Source organism: Anastrepha obliqua, chromosome 1 (genome assembly GCF_027943255.1).
Source record: "Anastrepha obliqua isolate idAnaObli1 chromosome 1, idAnaObli1_1.0, whole genome shotgun sequence".
In the NCBI taxonomy this organism is placed as follows: Eukaryota; Metazoa; Arthropoda; class Insecta; order Diptera; family Tephritidae; genus Anastrepha; species Anastrepha obliqua.
In genome coordinates, this window is record NC_072892.1 from 153,008,985 (window position 1) to 153,031,790 (window position 22,806).

At 37.1% G+C, this 22,806-nt stretch overlaps 1 protein-coding gene across 1 annotated transcript in view; it reads left to right on the forward strand.

Moving 5' to 3' along the window:
- Positions 1-647: 647 nt before the first annotated feature.
- The window catches only part of LOC129253196 (neuropeptide F receptor), a 46,400-nt gene continuing 24,241 nt past the window's right edge, over positions 648-22,806 (forward strand). Inside the window, exon 1 of the mRNA XM_054891472.1 lies at positions 648-774. The gene's annotated coding sequence lies outside the window, so the exon portion shown is untranslated. The remainder of the gene's footprint in view (positions 775-22,806) is intronic.

Sequence of the window (22,806 nt, forward strand, 5' to 3'; positions counted from 1 at the left end):
AAGTCGCCGAACTCGCAAAACACTTGTCTTATTTAAGCCTCTTACAAACAAACTAAGCATGATATATGGCTAAAGCCGTGAACATATCTTCGAGCCGAGTGTACCAACATAAAAAAAAATAATAATCGAAAGTCGAATGTACGTAGCCCGCGAAATTTGAAAACTCATCTTATTTTTTGAGCACACCTCGTATACACGTGTTTGCGTATATGTACGTGAGCGTATTTAAAATGTATGCGGATATGTTAATTACTTTTTCCAGGTATGTTTCCATGACAGTTATTTTCCATACATAAGTACAAGGTGGCTCAAAGTTAATCATAAAATGTTGATATACGTTTTTGTTTTGATCTTTAGGCGCTCATTTTGTATACTGCAGCTGTTTAGTTGACAAATGTCAAATATGATTGACGTACGACGCCATTTGCAAAAATTAAAATTGGGTGAACCGGTTTGCCTGGTGAATAGGGTGATTAAATTCATGCCACCTTGTACTTATATAATCTCGAGCAACCACAACGAAGCATTGCCTAACTCTCTCAAATGAGTTAAAATTTATTTTTTGTTTTTTGCTAATGGTATTTATTGAGCTTTTGAAAAATTCCTAGTATCATTTGCAAGCAAACACTTTGAAGTGAAGTGGAAAAACTAATTACAGTAAACGATTTTCCACAAATTTTATGGCGTAACGCATGAAGCGTATATTAATTAAATAAATTTTATTTTTTTGTGAAAGTAATTAAATGATGATGTGCTGAAATAAATCTACTTTATGTAAGTACTTATTTATTGGCATAAGCGACTTACGTGAATTCGATAGCATTTGCAGATAACTTTTAGGTACGTGGAAGCAGTGGCCGGTAAAAAAATAGTGAAATGTTTGGAAACTGAACTGCGAATTAAGGTTCAAACAAAGCAGTTTTTAGGTATATCTTTTATGTATATCGAATTTGTTAGTATCCTTTAAAGTAATTCTCATTAGACATAAAATACAACTGTGCCAGCGCTTTTTCGATTCCTTGGAATATTTATGACACCTTTTGTATGGTTCTGAATTCTTCAGTGATGTGGCCAGTATATTCTTAAACATTCAGGAACAAGGAACAGAATTATAACAAAAATTAAGATACAAATAGAATAATTCAAATTAGAGTTAAAAGCGTGGGATGCTTGATATAGTAAATATTACAATCATTCTATTGGCAACTATTGGAACTTATGTACAGAGGGTTATGAAAGTGAAGCAAAATGCATCCGAGCCTGAATGAAAATTATTGTTTTCATTTAGTCAGTGATTTATAGTCCGACTATATGTCCAAAGAAAGGCCAGCATTGGCCTTGACACTGAATAGATACTCTCAGCACAGAAAAAGGAGACCGTGGATTATATTGACACAATCAAAACGAGATGTAAAGTTCCAGTTTGGTTTTTTTAGTTAATTTTTGTTGTGAATTGTACTTTAATCGATACAATTTTATAAATGAAATTATGGTAATGATAAATTCCTTCTTTACTTGCCAAAATTTTGTTCCGTAAAATAATTTCAAAATTTATGTTTTGATTATTTTATTGTAATTAACAAAATTACATCTTATTTGAAAATTATTTCATCTTATATGAACATTGAATAGAGTAAATTTGCGTGTATGAGACTTGTAGTATCTACGCATGTGTAAAGACTATACAAAGTGAGAATGCAACTAGCCTGAAAACGATTTAGCCTTCTATTCGTACTGCAATGCCGCGTGCCCGAGCAAGTTCAAATTCGAAAGAGTAAGTCGTAGACTCCCGAAATCAGTAAGAGTAACTCGGAGAGTGCAGGCATGCGCAGACCGCGCGTTAGCTCTGTCTTTCTTACTCTTCTATAGAAGATCTAAAAAAAGAAAATATTAATCCTGGCAATCCTAATAAAGATAATGAAAAACTTTTATCAAATTATTGCATTGTCATCGGTCCTTGATAGGTATGCAAAATTCCAAGTCGATAAGATTTTTAGAAGCCATTGAAAATTAAGCTCAAAGATTCCGTTACATACATACATAGGTACAACCCGAGCTAATAAAAGTGTGTTAAAAAAATCGAAATTTTTGAATAAAAAAATCCTTCGATCAAGCACGAGATTTTTACGTTTTTCAAATGCAGTATACATTTTATTGAAATCTACCTTAGCGGTTTTTAAGTTACAGTGATCACCAGCTCAAAAAACATCGTTTTGAGAAAAACGCATTTAAAGTTTTGCTATCGATTTATGTACAATTATACGAATTATTTAATTACTTACACTGTGTCATCTATTCATGGGCAACATAATAGTTCTTCATCGATCATAGCAGCTTCCAAATATCGATTTGCTGTAGCCTACGTAACATTCTACCTTCTCAAGTGTAATCGTTGGCGCGCTCATATTAGCCTTTTTTATACGAGCAGCATCCATTTTTTCAGTATACCGACGAGAATTAGGCGCACAATTAATTCCCAGTGTATTCATTATAACCAATAATGAATTTATAAATATATTATTATATATACATCAAAATGGACATTTATAACAATGAAACCCGAGAAGTCGGTTGCTTGCAGCTGCTGCTAGCTACTTGCTCTCGAATGCTCCGGAGCGTCTGAGCGCTCTTTGTTAATTTTTGAATAACTCAGTATTCAGTATTCAAGTATTAGTCGGATTCCCTATACATTTTCACACAATATTTTCAGTACTTTATATACTTTAAGAAAATGCAAAAAAAAAATTCAATACTTTGAAAATTCTGAGTACCCCTAAACCCTTAAATTTTTTATTCATATCACTCAAAATAATTTTTCTATTTAGTAAAAAAGTTATTCAACAGGCATACATAAATTTTTTGGTTTTCCACATTAAAAATGAGTTTGAGTTGAAGAATAAGTACTAAACTTTGCAATGGTTTCCCAATACTACTGCTACCTAGACAGCTGATAGAAGTGGCATGGTGGATAGTAAAAAACTATTTGGAAGATCACAACTTCCGGACCTTCTTTCCAGATGTCGACTTTTTACAGTTTCAAAAATGGATTTGAATGTACAACAACGAGTTCGTATTAAATTTTATGTTAAAAATGGGTTCAATTGTGCGAAAACCTTAGAAATGTTGGGAGACTGTTTCGGCACTATAGGACCTGAATTTTGCGCAAGAAAAGAGGACCACGTTGATATCGCCAAAGGCATTTTTTCCAAGGCTGAATCCGAATCAATATTCATCAAACGCATCATTCCTAGAGGGGAGTACGACCTGCAAACCAGTCATCAGGCGAGTAAGTGGGATCGATTTCAGACAAAAAATATGCTTACAAGTTCATAGATTAAGACGGTACTGTAAATCACAAATTTCTGGCAGAAGGTAAGGCAGTTAATAAGGCCTACTATTTGAGCGTTTTGAGACATTTACTTGGGGCGATTCGGGGAAAAAGAAAGGATTTGTTGGAAAACAACCTGTGGATTTTGCACCATGAAAACGCATCATTGCACAGTGCCATCAGTATCTGCTAATTTTTGACTACGAACGAAACCAATACCATCCAACAGTCATCTACTATAAGCATAATTCTTTCCGTTAAATCGAGTCAAAATACCATTATGGGAAACGCGTTTTAATAGCCGAGAGGAAGTAATGTAGAAATCAAAGGTGCTATAGCGAAAATAGCGTTTCAGAATTGTTTCATGAGCTGCAGCGAACGCTGTCTTAAGTGTGTCTCAGTTGATGGGAAGTACTTTGAAGTCGCTAATATAACTTTTGAGGAATAAACTTGTAGGCTGCATATATTCAAAAAATTTATATTTAAGGATAGTCTTCAGTCTTGAATCCAATACTATAATATCCATTCCTTTTGAGGTCCATTGATTACGATTGAATTCCAAAATGTTAAACTGCAATTGAGCTAAGCTCACAGAAATGGATACTAGAGGGTTTTGAGGTCGCTGAATACAAATAATACAAATACGTCAGTGCAAAGAGCTTGAGAGGCTGACCAATAGGAACAACGCCAGAAAATTGTACCAGAAGGCTCAGCGGCTTATAGAAGGTTTCAAGACTGGGACGACCGGCGATCTGGTGACTGACATACAGGGCCTGCTTAGATTATGGACGGAATACTTTTCGAATTTGTCAAATAGTGACAACTGCGCATGCCACAGAGAATGTGAAGAACCTAATCCTTCAATCGTTGATGATTGTGGGACTGTCGTTCTGCTACCCGACCATGCCGACGTGAGAATAGCGATAATGCGCCTAAAAAAAAACAAAGCCGCGGAAGCTAACGGACTGCCGGCTGAACTATCAAACATGGTGGTGAGGAGCTGGTAAGATGCATGCAAAATGGGGAAGCGATCAAGTTTAAAAAAATCGAGGTTTTTCATTCTGCATCCGCGACAACATTTTTTAAAGGCATCAAGGAAACAGTTCAAGGGGTTTATTTCTACAAAGATAAATTGTAGCTTTTCAGTGTTTAGGTATGGGTTAGCCTGCTTGTGGTGTGGTAGGGGTGGTTTCTAGGGGTTAGGGGATACGGGAGTTGATGGGTTAACAGTTAAGTTGGTTAGCCCACTTGTGTTGTGAGATATCTAGATATATAAGACTTATTTAAAAAAAATATGCGAGTAAACGCTGTCCCCACGGTTAAGTGGGTTAGCCTGCATGCGGTATGATAGGGGTGGTTTCTAGGGGTTAGGGCTGTGTGTGACTCGGTACCCAAAAGTTAGATAGTGTAGGGGTGTGGTGAGTCAGCACACTTATGGTGTGAGACAAAATTTTAAGAAAAATAAGACTCAATTCAAGAAAATTAGTAATCGACTATATCATGTCTATGTTATCTTAATCGATTTTCAGGTGTAGGAAAATTTAGAAACATGAAAATTTCAAAATACGATATCTCTGCGAAAAAAATGATATTTGAACAGACTCAACGCCATTTGAAAAAAAGGCTTGTATTTAAAGATGCTATCCTTTAATTTTGGTGAAAGAAAACATCTGCAAGGCTACATAACCTCAAATATGGGCAAAAACGGTGTTTTTTGCACTTTTAGGTTAGGATATCTCGAAAACCAGAGCTGATAGAGCAATTTTGAGGCCAGATTTCGATTCATCGCATCAAAATCCTTCGAAAATATATAATCCGGTTTCTGGGTCTGAGATGCTGTCGGCCTGTGTTATCGACTCGTCGCCGTTCGCAGCAATTGGGCCTCTGTTACTCAACAACGTGGTAAATTTTGCGAAAGGATTTAGGTGTGAAACCTTTCTAAATACAACTGGTGCAAGAAGTGAAGCCGAACGACCTACCAGAATGCAGAATTTTTGGTGAATGGGCTCTTGGAAAGTTGGCCGAAGATCCACCTTTTATTGAAAAAATGTGTTGAGCGACGAAGCTCTTTTTTGGATCAATGGGTACGTAAATACGCTGAATTGTCGATTTTGGAGTGAAGATCAGCCAGAAGAATTGCTAGAGCCACAAATGTATCCAGAAAAGGTTACAGATTGGTACGGTTTGTGGGCTGAAGGTATCATTGGACTGTACTTCTTCAAAGATGCTGCGAATCGTAACGTAACTAAGAATGGTGAGCGCTACCGTGAATGATATCAAACTTTTTCTTGCCTAAAATGCAAGAGCTTGACTTGCATGGCATGTGGTTTCAGCAAAACGGTGCCACATGCCACACAGCACGCGTAACAATGGACTTATTGAGAGGCGAGTTCGGTGAACATTTTATTTCACGTTCGGGACCTGTCAATTGGCCCCGCATATCGCGCGAATTAACGCCTTTAGATTATTTTTTGTGGGGCTATGTTAAAGCTCATGTCTATTCAGACAAGTCTGCGTCAATTAACGCATTGGAAGACAACATTAAAGCATTTATATGTGAGATACCGGCCGAAACATTGGAAAGAGTATGCCAGAACTGGACTAAGATGAAATAATCTTCAAACATTAAATTATATGGACTGTACTATCGATTTAAATAAAAATTTTACGTGTGTTTTTTTGAAAAACTTTCCTATAGCTCTTAAAAAATCACCTTTTATTTACGTGCCACGTTTGCCGTCAATTCCTGATCACATAAGTTGTTATATCATTTGAACAGAAAAGCGGCTTTCAACTCGCTTTGATGTTTCCGCTTAAGCTTTTCCACCTCATATTTTTATTATGTATGTATGTGTGTACACATTGTGTGTGTACTTAAATATGCCATGTGCTTTCACATATACTTGGAATAACGAAATGCATGACATTTGGCATGGCTGTTATATTAGCATAGCCTGTCCATGAATAAACATATTACAGAAATCCGCATGTGATCAAACATGGAATAGATTAAATTAAATACAAATCTTATGATTAATCACCGCAAATACCTATTTAATACACATAAGGCTGTCCCACGTGCGTCAATAAGGCTTAGCATAAGCACAAGGTGCTTCAAGGTCGAGTTTCGTTTAGCAATATTGTATTTTTTTCATTTCATTTAATTATTTAATTTAGATTATGATTACAAGAACCTTACATTCCAGATACATATACATATTTACTCAGAAGTACTCCTTACATGCCTCAAGGTCCGGCACTCGTAGTTTAGTAAATTTAGTTTGGAAAATTACTTTTATTCAATTCAAAGTAAAAAATGTGTGAAAATAATACAAAATTAAGAACCAATTTACTTTTGCTCGATATGTCCATCTTTTGCTTTGACTATGGCCTTGAAACGGTCCAGCAACGAATCGCAAGCAGGCCGTAGGTGACTTGCAGGCATTTTGACCCACTCGCGGACAATGGCTTTTTTGAGCGCCTCGAGACTGGTGAATCTTTCTGTTTGGACATTACTCTCCAAAATGGCCCAAAGAGAATAATCCATCGGATTTGCGTCTGGTGAATTTGAGAGTAATTGTGTGGACGTTATGAAGTTTGAACGTTGTTTTTTAGCCATTTTCTCAAGCTTTGTGAGACTGTGGCGAGTCCTGTTCAAACGTCCATGGTCAGCCACCAAAATGTTTGTGTGCACACGGCTTCGAAATAACCTCCAGAATACTTTCCCGATAATATTTCGCATTTACTTTGACGCTAGGCTCGATGAAAATGATTGGAGAGTGTCTATCTGCGGTTACAGTGGCCCAAGCCATTACCTATGGCGGGTGCTGCCTCTGGTGGCCAATCAATGACTAAAATTCTCGTATGAACTGTCAGTCAAATTAACCATAACGTTTCGGGAGTTTACGAATTGTTCAATTTGAAAAATTTTCTCGTCAGAAAACACAATGACCTAAAATTGGTCGCTTTCCGCCAAGCGAAGCACCTCCTTCGCTCTCTCAAGTCTGAGTTGCTGCTGCTTTGGTGTGATATTATGCGCCTTTTGGGTCTTGTAAGGCTTGACTTTGAGATAATTTTTCAATATGCGGCGGACGCTACGGTGAGATATTTTCAGTTCTTTTGCCATTTGATTGGCACTTCGTCGGGGATTTCGCTCAAGTCGCTTCTTCACTTTTTGAACCATTTCACGTGACGTTGCAGCCTTTTGATGACTAACTCCATGACGTTTCGCGATGCTACCAGTAACTAGATCATTTTAGATAGAAATTTCCGGAATGAACGATTTGCCATTCTGAGCAACGGACGGGTGACAGTTATCTTTGAGGATCTGACATCCTGTGTGATTAACTCCTCACTGGTTCTTGAGTGTATCGAGAAACTGAATCTGGGAAGACGCAATCGCATCCAGCCAATTTTGGTCACAGATCACAGGTGTATAACTGTAACACAAGAAAGGCTGCGGACTCGTTATTAGTAGAACTTGAGTCATTGCTTGTTAAACTCACCAGCAAGGAGAAGCTCAGGGGTCAAAAGCTAAGACTAAAGGAGGTTAGCTAGCACTAAACAATGAGACTACGATCGGCGAAACCCTTACTGGGTGCGTACAATCAAGAGATGTTTAGGAAACTCATACCCTTCCTAAAGCAAAACTGAGAATGCTCACGGGATTTATCACAGGTCAGTGCAAGGTGCGGAGCCATCTCCATTGATTCTTCTCGTTTCTGCGACCAATCCCCGCAGACTCCAATCCACCTTCCCCTTGGATGCAGCGCTATAGCGCGGAGAAGGTTGAGATATTTCGGCATGCAACCCAGCTCTATCTTAAGTTTAATAAGGCGGTTAAGTTTGCATGAGGTACTGCGATGCGCACAAAAAATCATGAGGTTGAAGTGCTAATCTCAAATCAAATCTAATCTAATTCAATCTACTGATTAATATTTTATACCTCCAGTAGGCATTGGATACGCTCCATCCGAAAAACAGTTAAGACCTCACGTAAACGCGAGACCTGCTAAGCAATGAAAAGCTCGATTAAATTGCTTTTGACACCGGTAATCGGTAGTCTTAATATTTGATTTGGCCAGCGAAACATCCACGGAAGAGGAATTGCCGTTGAATTAGTCGAGAGAATTACTTGTTTTTGATTTTAGATCCTATCTTCTTCTTTCTTGACATGATTGTCCTGGGTGGACCTCGGTGCGGAAGCAGCCATGTTGAAAGTCTTCAGTCATTGCCCTTTAACTTATGCTTTGGTCTGCACCGTTGGGTTCGATTATCAATTCGAGGCTATTGTTGCGATATAGCGACAATTAGTTTCGGGTAGGAGTTTGTCAAGATCGTAGTGCGTCTCTGATCGGTGTTCACCTTGCTTTATTTATTCCCTTACTCTCCACTGGAATTTTCCAAGCGATGATGCCCCACTCAGTCTCGAGTAAAGGCTAACAGCACCACCAATGTGGAGGAAAAGCAAGGATATTATTGATAGTTAGATGCGAGAAGCTTCCTTCTGTAGGATCAGCCATCAGTTTGTACATCACTACCCTTTTGTGGTGCCATTTTACATCCTATAGCTTTGAAAAATAGAAGTATTTACATCCACAATCTTCATCGATCGAAGGGCTTAGATATCAAAATGCTGATTATTTGCTGCTCGGTCTCAGATAATTAAATTTCCTGCCTTTTTTCTGAATTTAACGGAGTTTTATTATGTGTTCTTACTCTGTTGACAAACCATACAGAAGTGTGATAGTATGATAATAAAATTGTGTAGATGTGAGAGAAGGAAAAAAGTGAGAATGTGTGATGTCATAAATATCAACAGGATTCTCGTTTTTCTTTACTTATTATTATAATTTTTTTTTGATTTTTTTTTGTGGTTGCCTAATCCTATATTCACGCATGCATGCTGTTATCACCCCTGTCACATACAAATAAATGTATAGAGTGTCAAGGGAAACCAAAAATTTGTTTAAGAAGGTAATTGGATCCACGCCGAATTTCCGCTAAATCATTGCGTCTTTCATTGGAAAAATATAATGCAACAACTTAAAGCCGCAACACACGCATGCAAAAATATAATAAATATTTGTTATCATTTCTGCGAAAATCACGGCTTATTTGTAATTGTATCATTTGTGTGCTGAGATGTGAAAAGCAGGGCACAGATAATGTTTCTATCAGCTGTTGGCAGTAAATCTTGGCCTTTTTTGGGCGAGAACTAGGCCATTGGCAGCTGCATTCCAAAAAACGCGAATTTTTTAGTATTGGAAGAGGAAAAAATTACTTTTGAGAGAAAAACTTTTTTTATTCTATTTTTGTAGGATAATAAACCCAACAATTACCATCCATTAAACCGACAGAAGAAATGTAATCCGCAGGAAGTACGAATAATTTTTTGTTTTTACGTTGGGCCATGGAAGCCAAGAATTTTTTAAAAGTTAAGTATGAAAGTTGGCCGCTATAGAAAAAAATTATACGCTGCATAAAAACTTAAGTATTTTCCAACATTAATTACATCGAGAACATTATTTCTAATGATTGGATTATAAAAGACGCGCTTAGATGTGGTTTTATAATAAAATATGGTCAAATTTAAGTTCTTTCAGGTTTCACTTCTTCTTTATTTGCCAATTCGATTCCGCATATAGGCGATCATACAATTTATACAATATATATTACAATTAAATATCGATTTACAAAAATATTTTACGTTTAATATAAATGTGTTACAATTTCATGATAAAGGTCTCGATTTCTCGCTGTCTCCAATAAAGTTCCTACATTGCCGATTGTCTTATATTTCTCAGCCAGGAGAGTTGTTGAAGCACATGATATTTGTCGTTTCTCATAATATGACCCAAATACGCAGCTTTTTTTTCTTTTTATGGGGGTTAGTAAATGTCGATCATGCTGAATTCTACACAATACCTCAGCATTTGTTACTCTATCTGTCCAGGGTATTCTTAGAATTCTTCTATATATCCACATTTCAAATGTTTCTATTTTATTCATTTCAGTGGTTTTAATGGTCCATATCTCCATAGCATACAGAAGTACAGACAGCACGTAACACTTAACGAATCGAATTTTCAATTTAATATTGAAGACATGATTATTAAGAACCTTTTTGTACTTATGGAATGCAGCCCTAGTAATTTCAATTCGAGCTTTTATTTCTTTTGAAGAATTCCAATTTTCGTTAATCCAGCAACCTAAGTATTTGAAATTTTTTACTCTTTCTATGAGCATGTCATTAATTGTTAAGCTTGTGTCAACATAGGTGTTTATCTGCTGACAATCATATATTTAGTTTTATTAATATTGATTTTTAAACCGAAGTTTTTACTGCAACGCGTAACAACATTGACTAGCTCCTGTAGTCCACTTAGACTATCTGATAAGAGAGTTGTGTCGTCGGCGTATCTGATGTTGTTAATGTTTGTCCCATTTACTTTAATGCCAGTTTCTAATCCTTGGAGTGCTTCTTGAAAGATTTTTTCGGAGTAGATGTTAAATATTAATGGTGAGAGAATACATCCTTGTCTAACCCTTGTTAGTATAGGTATAGCGTCTGAAGTTTCGTTGTTTATGTTAGCTTCTGCAGTTTTCTGCCAATAAAGATTGCGTATACATTGAATTTCTTTTGTATCGATATTTATGTTTTGTAGAATTTCAATAAGCTTATCGTGCTGAACAGTGTTAAACGCTTTTTCATAATCTATGAAACACATAAACACATCTTTTTGGACGCGCTTCACGTGCGCCCATGCCCTTCTCTAAATCCGAATTGTGTTTCTCCTATTGCTGATTCGCACTTCTTGTAAATTCTTTTATGAATAATTTAAAAAAAAAATTTTAATGAATGACTCATCAAGCTTATAAGTCTGTGATCGCAACATTTCTTTGCACATTTCTTCTTTGGCAGCGCAATAAAAGTAGATCTAAGCCAGTCTTGTGGGTATTTTCCCGTGTCGTAAATATAGTTGAAAATTATTTCGAGGATTTCTACAATATATTTTCGTCATTTATTAATTTCAGGATTTCAGAAGGAAGCTCATCAGGTTTCACTATTTTTATTATATTTATGTATGTTGTAATATTTTATTATTTATATGTTTATATGTGAAAAATTACATAATTTAAATCACCAATCAGTAAAGTCGCCAAACAGTGGATTCATCAATGCTGAACCCTTTGAGGAGGGAACCGCTCGACGGCCGAGCGTCGCTGAGGACGAGAGTTATTGGAGTGCGCAGTGAAAATAAATTCGTTGAACGTTATTTAACACTAGAACAATTGTTCATAAAATCAAAAAATAACTATAAACAAACTGCTATCACTGCTAATGTGGAAATGCCTGAGTGGCACGGAATTCATTTCCACTTGACGAAGTAATGCCGTCAACTTCCGTTTTATCAGATTCAAATTAATATTCGTCAGAACTGTCACTATCTAACATATCATCTTTAGATCGCTTAGCCATCGTGCGTAGGATAAAATATAAAATATATAAAGGAGACACTGAATCGAAGAATTGAAATTGGTTCTGACTCTAGCATCGACTCACACCGTAAGTTTACATTATAAGGAAGATAAGACTTCGTCGCTAATGGCCCCCAATGTCTTTGAATGAAAACGACTCATTTACTATATTTACTATGACAAACGTTACGAGGCAGGTACGAACTAATTTTAGCGGCTATATGCCGACACTCGTCCGGAACGCTAAAAAAGCTTGGGCGGCTATATGCCGTCACTGGACCCCAAAGGGTTAAATGTTTCGAATTCGAGATATCGAGGTTAAAGGTTGTTCAGCAATACTTTGCGCTATATCAGCAATATTCTCAGCAGAACTTCCAGTGTTTTGTCTGCTTTGGTCTGCCAGACCTTTTTTAGCCTCAACCAGTTTGTTGAAATTTTTTCACCAACTTTTGAACTGTCGACTTATTGAACGATTATTTCCAATAAAAAATCCCGAATTTGTATATACATATGTTGTTCTTAAAAATCGACCATTTCCAAAATGTTTCAATAATTTCAATTTTACACTTATCTCTATGTAATTAAGTACACCCTGGAAAACCACAAGTTTTGCTGGTTGCAGTTACGTGCAAGCTGACTCAAACGAGTGGCTTCGTGAGACATGGAGTGGAGAGTTTCATAGTGATGATGATGTGATTTTGAGCATTTTCCAGCGAGCTACAAGTGGACGAAGATATGGGTAGGCTCCATGAGGATGCGGTCGAATACATTACAGGCTTCATTAAAAGAAATATGATATTGACGGAACATGTTTCTAATGAGTATACCTTCTCTTGGGAGAATAAAATATCCAGAGGACATGGTTGCCAGAACCTTATTTTTTTAAGCAGTTTTATTAAACCTTTTGGCTTATACAACTAATATTCTTCAAAATAGGACCCTTGAGCGTCAATACTCCGCTGGTAGCGGTCCTTCCACTGCATGAAACATTTTTTAAACTCATCCGCCGGAATCGCTTTCAATTCGGCTGTCACAGTTTTTTGGAACGCTTCGATGGAGTCGGCTTTCTTTTCAGGCGCGGGAACAAGAAGAAATCCGGAGGGGACAGGTCTGGGCTGTAGGGAGGGTGGGGAAACACCGGAACCCCCATCTTGGGCAATGCAGAGGGGCAGAGGAAAGCGGTGTGCGCCGGCGCATTGTCGTGATGAAGGGTCCAATTGTTGACGAGGTCGGGCCGAACCCGGGGACGCGGTTTTTCAGCCGAAGGAGCACTTCTTTGTAAAATGCCGCGTTTACAAACTCCTTGTGGACGATGCCTCGAGAGTCGAAAAAGAGGATCAGCTGCATTTTCGCCACTGCAAAATCCTAACTCACTTTTAAAACAGCTTTCACGGGCGGATCGATGTTGACTGCACCGCAGTTGCCAGCGAACTGGGATCGGTTTCTAGTGGAAGGGTAAGGTCCAACGATCATTTTCCCCCACCAGCCGATTCGGTTGATCGCTTGCCAGACGCTCCGCACGGAAAGGCTCATTACTTTTCAATCATACCCTGTATGTTTTTCCTAAACAGGAATGTGGCAATTGATTTAATATTTCAATTTACACAAACACATTCAAAATACAAAACAAAAAATTTAGTAGCACTCCTAATATAATAACACTTAAGCCTCCTTTGCACACCTTTTTAAAACCTACGGTTGGGTACCCTGATCTGTCCTCTTTTCATTTAGTTCAAAGATCCTTTTTAAAAGCTTATATCCATAAATCGATAGAAAATTTAATTTTAGGAAGCTACCTGGGTCCCCAAGTCGCTAGCTATAATAGAAATATTTTTAATTTACGTCCAAATTCGAAAAAGGTCTGGCCAGACCCGGGTGCCCAATGGATGGTTAAAAGATATTCTTTCATCAAGAGCCGGTGAAGAAAACTGATATAGGATTTTCCAGTAACAGGTGTTATTCTTGAATGGATTGCGCTATCGAGAGATGATTAACAATTTTTTATGGCCGGAATTGGATGGTGATGATCTGGACAACGTTTATTTTTAACAAGACGGCGCTACATGCCACACAAGCAACGAAATCGTTGATCTTCTATGGGAAAAGTTTCCGGACCGTATTATCTCTCGAAGAGGTGATCACAATTGGCCACCGAGATTGTGATTTAACACCTTGTGACTTTTTTCTTTGGGGCCACGTGAAAGAGAAGGTCTACGACAACAGCCCAGGGCCGATTCAAGACCTCAAAGATGAAATTCGTGAAGCTATCGAGGACAAAGGGCAGCCTTTTGCGATTCGGTTATGGAAAATTTCATGAAAAGGATATTGTCTTGTATGCGCGGTCGTGATGGTCATTTGCCTGATGTTATTTTCCACTATTAACGGCATACCTTCCTCTTTATAATGCATTAGACATCCGATCATTTATATTAAAAAATAGCATTAGTCTTTGAATATCAAACTAACACCCCTATATAATAGTGGTTTTTTTCGAACAGGTAGACAGACGCGCCAAATCGCCTCGCCTCATCATTCTGATCGTTTTGGTATATACCTATGTAAATGCCGATATCTACCTCGACTCCTTTATGCTGCTACATGCAACCGTTATGTGAATAAGTTTATAATACCCTTGGGCAAAAGGGCGCGCGTGAATAATAATTTTTCCTTAACGTTTTTTTTCTGCTTTAATAAAATTCAATTTCAATTGTGAATTTAAAAACACGCCTACTCTTCGATTCGTAGGCTGGTGCGGTAACATATTTTGGCTTCTCTTATGTGCCATGGGTTTTCTATGTATTCCCTTCACCCTTGGGCTTTATCACAGGCTGACAAAAACGGCGGTATAGAACTAATATTAAATTGGAATATGTACATCGAGGTATTAAATGTTATATGGCTTTGATATTTCAATCAACGCCGCATACAAATCTACTTCGATTGTCAGTAGCAAATCTGTATCTAAACGCTTGCACTTACATGCATTTCCATACTTTTTATAAATAGATTTACAACTCTATTCATCGTCCTATCACAGCGCAAACATGTGGTGTTGTTGACAATCACTTTGGTGTTGTTGACCTAAGGCTAAAATGTATGACAACAATATTTCAGCGGAGTATTGCTTGACAGAGACATATGACAGTTGAGCCAAGCAGCTTTTAGCTGCGATAAGCGGAATTAAGTTAAGGTAGATAGGGAATTTTTGTCGATTTGAATTGTGTACAAAATACCTATAATAATAAATACGAAAAAATACAAACATTTAATGAACGCATGAGATTGATGAGGAAATGGTTGCTTGGGGCTCGGCGATGGTTTCAGCGAAAGAGATGAAGGAGCGAATACAATACAAAATTATTTATGAAAATACGAGCGTACACAGTTCAACGTAATCGAGTTGAATTCCTTAAAATATATAATTTCTTTGTTACACAAATTCTCGTCGCATATCGTAGGGCTTAGCATTTTTTTCTTTGAAATATTAAGCTTTCTGAGTATGGCCGTGAGGTTGGAAGGAGACACGAAAACGTATTATTCATTATTACATACATACCTACGTAATTTCTAAAACTGTAAAAATGTAGCATTTTAAGGTTCTTAGAAATTTAGAATCACACACTCCATTGAACAGGTATTTTGTGAGGTACGAGTATGGGCATGATTTCAGTCAACTTGGAAATGGCCTGAATATGAAAAGTGTTTAAAACGAATCGTGTTTAAAAAGTTGGTTTTTATAAAAAAATGTGTATTTGTATGAGCAAAGATATGTTTGCAAATAGTAGTGGAACCGTTAGTTGGCGGTAGGTGAAAAATCGAGTTTAGGCTGTGACTCATCAGAATACCACAACACACTGCCGACTTTGTTCAAACGGGGACACATTATAAAGGGTGGTTTTTTCTTCTTTTTCTTATATTTTTAAACAGTTGGTTTAAACAGCTGACTCACGTTTCGTGTTTTGTTTCGCTTTCAAACATCTTCAGTTTGGTCTATAATTTAACAATGAATCGTCTTACAAACGAACAACGCTTGCAAATCATTGAATTTTTTTATAAAAATGCGTGATGTGTTAAGAAAGTATAAGATCCATTTTTTTCGAAAAATTGTGTTCAGCGACGAAGCTCATATTTGAATTAATGCGTACGTAAATAAGCAGAATTGTCGATTTTGGAGTGAAGATTAGCCAGAAGAATTGCAAGAGCTACCAATGTATCCAGAAAAGGTCACAGTTTGATGCGGTTTATGGGCTGGAGGTGTCATTGGACCGTACTTCTTCAAAGATGCTGCGAATCGTAACGTAACTGTGAATGGTGAGCGCTATGGTGAAATAATATCTAACTTTTTTTTGCCCAAAATGCAAGAGCTTGACTTGCATGACATGTGGTTTCAACAAGACGGTGCCACATGCCACACAGCGCGCGTAACAATGGACTTGTTGAGAGGCGAGTTCGGTGAACATTTTATTTCACGTTCGGGACCTGTCGATCTGTCAATTGGCCACCCAAATGGTGCGATATAACGCCTTTAGGTTATTTTTTGTGGGGCTATGTTAAAGCTCATGTCTATTCAGACAAGCCTGCTTCAATTAACGCATTGGAAGACAACATTAAAGCATTTATATGTGAGATACCGGCCGAAACATTGGAAAAAGTATGCCAGAACTGGACTAAGCGGATGGACCATTTGAAGCGCAGTCCCGGTCAACATTTGCATGAAATAATCTTCAAACATTAAATTAATATATATGAACTCTACTATCGATTTAAATAAAAATTTCATTCATTTTCCTGAATTTTGCTTGTGTTTTTTTGAAAAACTTTCCCATAGCTCTTAAAAAATCACCCTTTACTTTCTGGGTAGAGAAAAGGATAATATAAACCAAAAATAATACCTTTTTGCACTTTACATAACTACTTTTGGTACAGCTGAACGCAATGGCAAGATTTCTATGGCTGCTTTGGTTAGGCAGGATGAATGAAGATGATCGAAACAATTTTGTTTCTAGTTGGACAACGCCAAATATCTCAGCGTATTTATTGCAAAACATGACGGTCGCCGCAGTCGAACGGGTTGGTCCGTGACAGTCATGCGGTAATGCCTGGGTATGAACCACCAAATGATAGAAAATATTTTCTTCTAAGACGGCTTTCATACAGGGAAATTGTTGTTTGTCCAGCTCGTTACTTATGGAAGAGTGGGAGACAAGGAACGGAGAGGGGTGCTCGGTCAGCAGGGCTTGTGATCCCGTTCTCTGAATGTTTCTTTTGACTGTAGACTAAAAAAGAAATCTATAATTTGCTAATTCCATGAGACCAGTACATTTACACTTAATTGCGAAATTTGCCAATGCTTACACTCGACTTCCTTTGAAGCATTATTACAAGTGCTACATATAGCTCTTGTTCCACCTCCAAACGGCAGATGGGTTTTTATGAGAGGCTTTTTCATGGCAAAAATACACACACAGCGGCTATTAAAAAACACATTTTATTAGGTGCGTAACTAAGTTCCCGCTGTTTGTCAATAGATGCCGCAAGCACTGTGTGCTAGTCGATTCTAACATAACCTAAACGTCATAAGCCAAGCTTAGACATATGGTAAACAAACTTCTTCGACACATTACTGATTTTGTTTTGGTATCATGGGTTTTGTGAAAATGTCTGATTTTTTGCCGAATAATCGTCATTTGCGGGAAGTGTTGATTTTCCTCTTTCATTCGAAAAAACGCCTGCTGAAGCGCATCGAGAGCTACACAAAAGTTTATGGAGATGCTGCTTTAAGTGCAACAACTTGCCGAGATTGGTTCAGGGGGCCTCAAAGACGGTGATTTTAATGTTGACGACCGTCCGCGTGAAGGAAGGCCGAAAACCTTCGAAGACGCTGATTGAAGGCATTGCCCAATGAGGATACATGTCATACGCAAGAAGAGCTTGCTTCAGTATTAGGAGTTACCCGGAAAACCTATCTGGAAACACTGAAATGGGAAATCCTACCCCACCCGCCATATTTTCCAGATATTGTGACGTCCGATTATCACCTGTTCCCATCGATGGCACATGGTCTAGCTGACCAGCAGTTCCATTCATATGAAGACATCAAAAAATGGCTTGATGCGTGGATAGCCTGAAAAGATGAACAGTTTTACCGCGACGGTATACGATACCTACCAGAAAGATGGGGAAAGGTAGTAGCCAGCGATCGGCAATACTTTCAATGATTCACTTGCAACCATTTACGCTCCTAATATATTGTTTTAGTGTTTTCGTAACCACAGGGTACCACCGAATGGTTTTCACGTTCAAACCATACGAGATTATCGTTATGTAAGTGCCAGAGGAACTACATTAACAATGTAAACTGCTATCAGACACCAATGAAAAGGTTTAATGTGTTGACGTAATGTTTCAGATCATTGAATCGCTTTTTGAACAATCTTAATATATACGACGCCGAAAGTAAGCGGGGGTGAAAGATAAAGATTTCACTCGTTTTGGATTCGAGATATAGCCTTATATCTAAAACAACCCTTAAAAACATTTTACTTGGAATCTGAATTAGAGATAAAAAATGAGCTTAAAGAAGTAGAAGTTAAGTGCGATTTATGGAGCTCAAAGGCTAAAATTGTGGTAAGGGGACTGCCACTTGTCATTTTATTGGCAGAGAATATAATTTAAAGTGCAAAGTCTTGTCAAGTACAGCCCTGCTTGAGCTGAACCTGAATAGTTTATGTGAAAATATTGAGACATCGCTGTATGAAATATTCGAAGAGTGTGACTTGAAAGAAAAACTCATTTGTATTGTCACCGATAATGCATTTTCAATGTTGAGGGCTTATGAGTTTCTGCAAAAGCGGCATCTGCCATGTATTGCACATTCAGTCAACTTAGTCGTGCATGATTGTTTAAAAATGCACGAAGTTTCCTTACTTTTAAAAAAATATAAAGATATTGCAAGATTTTTTAAATCTAGCACCACTTCTACTGCAAAACTTCTCGCAGATCAATGCACTGGCAAACTTGACAGAATTTATTCAAGAAGGTTTAACCAGGTGGAATATTTGCTATGCAATGGTCCCTCGAATTGTCAAAAGAAAATAGGCAATTATTTATTGAATAAAAGGCCAATAAAAAGTGCACCGAAGGCAAAATATTTTACGAGGGTATTTTAAAAGTAGTGGTAAAATATTATCTCCCTATAATGAGCAAACTTGGTCTCAGGTATATACAAAATTTGACCCACGCTTCAAAACGGAAGGCTTTAGAAAAGAATAAAATGCTGGACAGGCATCGAAGGCGTAGCAGCAAATAACGAAAATATCGAAAACACAGAAATACAATCAACCAATACTAAATCCAGTATTTTCTTTAGCTTTCTATAAAAACCCATAGAACACCAACAGTGGTGATATTTGTAACAAAAACACAAACTTTGGAGCAGCTTAAGGGACTACATACGTCAAAAATTCGCTAGAGGAAGCACTTTTTTTAGAAGGGATAATAATAGAAATAAATATAGAAAAAATGTATGCATTGCTTATTAGTACATAAGCTTTATAAAAAAAATGTATTTATTTACTGTGGCAGTTGTTCAGAAGGCGAATTAGAATAATCTCAATATCTTCTTCTCAGTTGCTTTGCTTATGCGACGCTAATATTTAAAAATCTTCTTTTATGCTTTAGTTAAGTTACTAAGGATATTTTCACTCATAGGACAGCAATTCTGTACTTCACATTTTAAATTATCATCATTCACTTTACTTTTCCTTTATTTCTGTCTCTCCCTTAGCTAGACCATACCTTTTGTGTGTTTATGTTTCCAAGTGTGTCCATTTGAATTATCAGCCAAAAGTAGTGTCAAAATTCTTCTTTCTTACCAGCTAAAAAAATTAAAAGTAGCTTATAAGCTATGCTAAATTCACACTCACTATATATTCATTTACATCAGGGAGAAAATGCTTTTAAAAATATAAAAATTACATTGGTCCTTCTCATGGTGCATGCACTTGTAATACATAAACCGATTAGTAGTCCGCTAATCTAAATAAATATTTACCAAAAATATTCGAATAGTGAAGTATTCGAATAGTGATGTATTCGAATAGTAAGGTATTCGAATAGTAAGGTATTCGAATAGTAAGGTATTCGAATAGTGAGGTATTCGAATAGTGTGGTATTCGAATAGCATTATTCGAATAAACGAATAAAAAATTCGAATAAATATTATTCGAATTACGAATACCTCTCGAATAAAAGATTTTATTATTCGAATAATTTTTATTCGAATAGTCCCACCCCTAATACGTATGACTGGCATGAAGGAATTTTCATACGTTAATTCGTGTATTGCTTTAATATCTTCTACCCTCAAACAGCCGAAAATTTGCATAAAAATCAAAATTTTGTGTACTTGCATGTATTTGATTCATAGAGTGAAAGAAAAAAGATGGTCCATGAGTTGTTACCCAGTTTGAGGATGGAAGAAGTAAATAAAGAAAATTCATCTCTGTTAAAAAGCACATCTCGCCTTCATGGGAGGATAAGAAATCGGCTTATTTGCTGATACTTTAAACTTTTTTCAAGCAAAGACACGTTATTATGTTTTCGCATTTTAGAAGAAAAAGGATAAATATAATAGCATAGATACCACCAACAGCAGCAAAGCAATAATCATTTAGTGCTGTTATCATATTTTCCCTTACTGCTGATTGGCAAATAATGGTTCTGGGAAAAATAAGCAGATTTGGAACTTTCCTTATATAAACTGTTTGAAGTAGTCCTTAAAAACAAAAAGAAGCAAAAAGAAAAGAAAATTGTAAGTATAAATAGAAGAATACACTCGCATGAAGAGAGCAACGAACGAATGCGCATTTATTGCCACCAGAAAGGTGGTGAAGCAGTGAATTTATGTTACTCATACGCCCTGTCCCATTACAGGAACCAAATTTGCCCAAATACTATGCAAATATTTTTATACACTCGATTGCTTGATTTCGGATTACTGTATGATACGTCACGTACAAATTCTTCCCAAATCACTGGTCATCTATACAAATAATTTATTAACACCGTCAGAAATGTTGTGTTCGTGCCGATTGAGAATTGAAGGCAAACATATGTTGCTTAACTTACATATACATGCTTAACTTGCAAAGGCTACGGATAAGCGAGCCGATTTTTTTTTTGTAGTATTTTATCAGAATAGTAAAATTAATCGATGCTTAGCATACAAAGAGGAAATTTTATTTTTCTTCCACCTCTGAACTCGGCCAACCTCGACCATTCAGAATTGATGGCTTGCTTGATGATAATGGCAGCTAAATAGTTGTGTAACTTGATAATAAAGAACTATTAAAATGATAATAAAATTTGTTCGCGTTTTATATACTATTACAAAAATCCTTCTTCAATATACCAGGTTAAGCTGGGCCATATGATGGCTCCCAAAGAAGGGAACGTAACTTGGATGAGAATCTAAATTCGTCCATTGAATGAAGAAAGAGGTTGCGGGAAAGAGAAATAAGTAAAAAGTTTAAAAGTTTGGATGATGGCTAATTACTATTGTTTTGCCCATGAATGAGAGCCAAGATATGCACCTAGATCTTAGTCTCGCGAAAGCAGAACTGCTGAGATGATTTCAACTTACCTTTCAAGCGTCTTTCCCAAAAACGGCTATTTGAAATGCTAAATCTCACACCGAAGGAAAGTGAGAAAAAATTGTTGTGGCAGTAACCGGAAACTGAATGAAACTGAAGTAATTTAAGGCGGATATGACCAGGAAGTGGAAGTGAATAGAACAGCAGATGAGCACAGAAGGAAATTGAGAGGAAATTTTTATGACAGGAACCGGAAGTGGAATGAAAGAGAAGAGGGATCTGAAGCGGATATGGTCAGGAAGTGGAAGTGATTTGAAGGAGTGATGATCTCCAAAGGAAAGTGAGAGGAAATTTTTATGACAGAAACCAGGAGTGGGAAGAAAGAGAAGGGATTTGAGGTGGATATCTTCAGATAGCGGAAGTAACTTTAACAGGAGTTGCTCCCCGAAGGGAAGTGAGAAGAAATTTTTATGGCAGAAACCGGACATGGGATGAAAGAGAAGTAATTTAAGGCGGATATGGTCAGGAAGACGAAGTGACTAGGATAGGCGACGCACGGCGGTGAAAAGTAACAGGAAAGTCATATGATAAGAACCGGAAATTTACCGATTCTAACCATATAAGTTAGAGTACTTCCTGGATTGATATGAAGTTCACCAGACTACAGATATTCCAGAAATAATCAATTCTTTCCTTTAGATATGAAAATCATTTTTATATGAGAGTGCGTAGGTTAGGATCTCTGTGCATGAACATCAAATAATAGAAAGAAACCAAAATGTTTTTTAATAGCGGTCGCCGCTCGGCAGGGTATGGAAAGCCTTTGAGTGTATTTATGTCACGAAAAAGCTTATCATAAAAAGCAGTTGCCGTTTGGAGTCGGCTTCAAGCTGTAGGTCTTTCCATTTGTGGAACAACATTAAGACGCACCCCACAGAGGGGTGAAAAAGTTCGGCTAAACACATAACAAAAGTGTACGTGCCAATTATTTATTTTTGTATTAACCTTGTTGAGATCGTTTCCCTTACGAAGTCGAATTAACTCAGCAATGGAAGGCAAACGTGCATTCACTTTGTTACCATTTCATAATTTGAGGCTTACCAATCGGATTGAAATTTGCCTAGCAACAAAGTGGCTGCTGAGACAGGAAAATCCGCAGCAGACTCTTGAGCAAGTAATCCATTCGAGAACGCCGCAGAGCCATGATGTAGTATTTTTTATTTAGGTAATTAAGTAGCACAACTTTTTTCGAGATAATAATCTAAAGAAATCACAAAAAAATAGATCAATCACACGCTTTAACATTTTATATGTCCCCTCGGGCTGCTCCAACAGTATGAAAATTATGGTTAGTTAAAATTTTCTTTATGCCATGTAAAAGTGCAGTCATTAAATTAGCAGAAA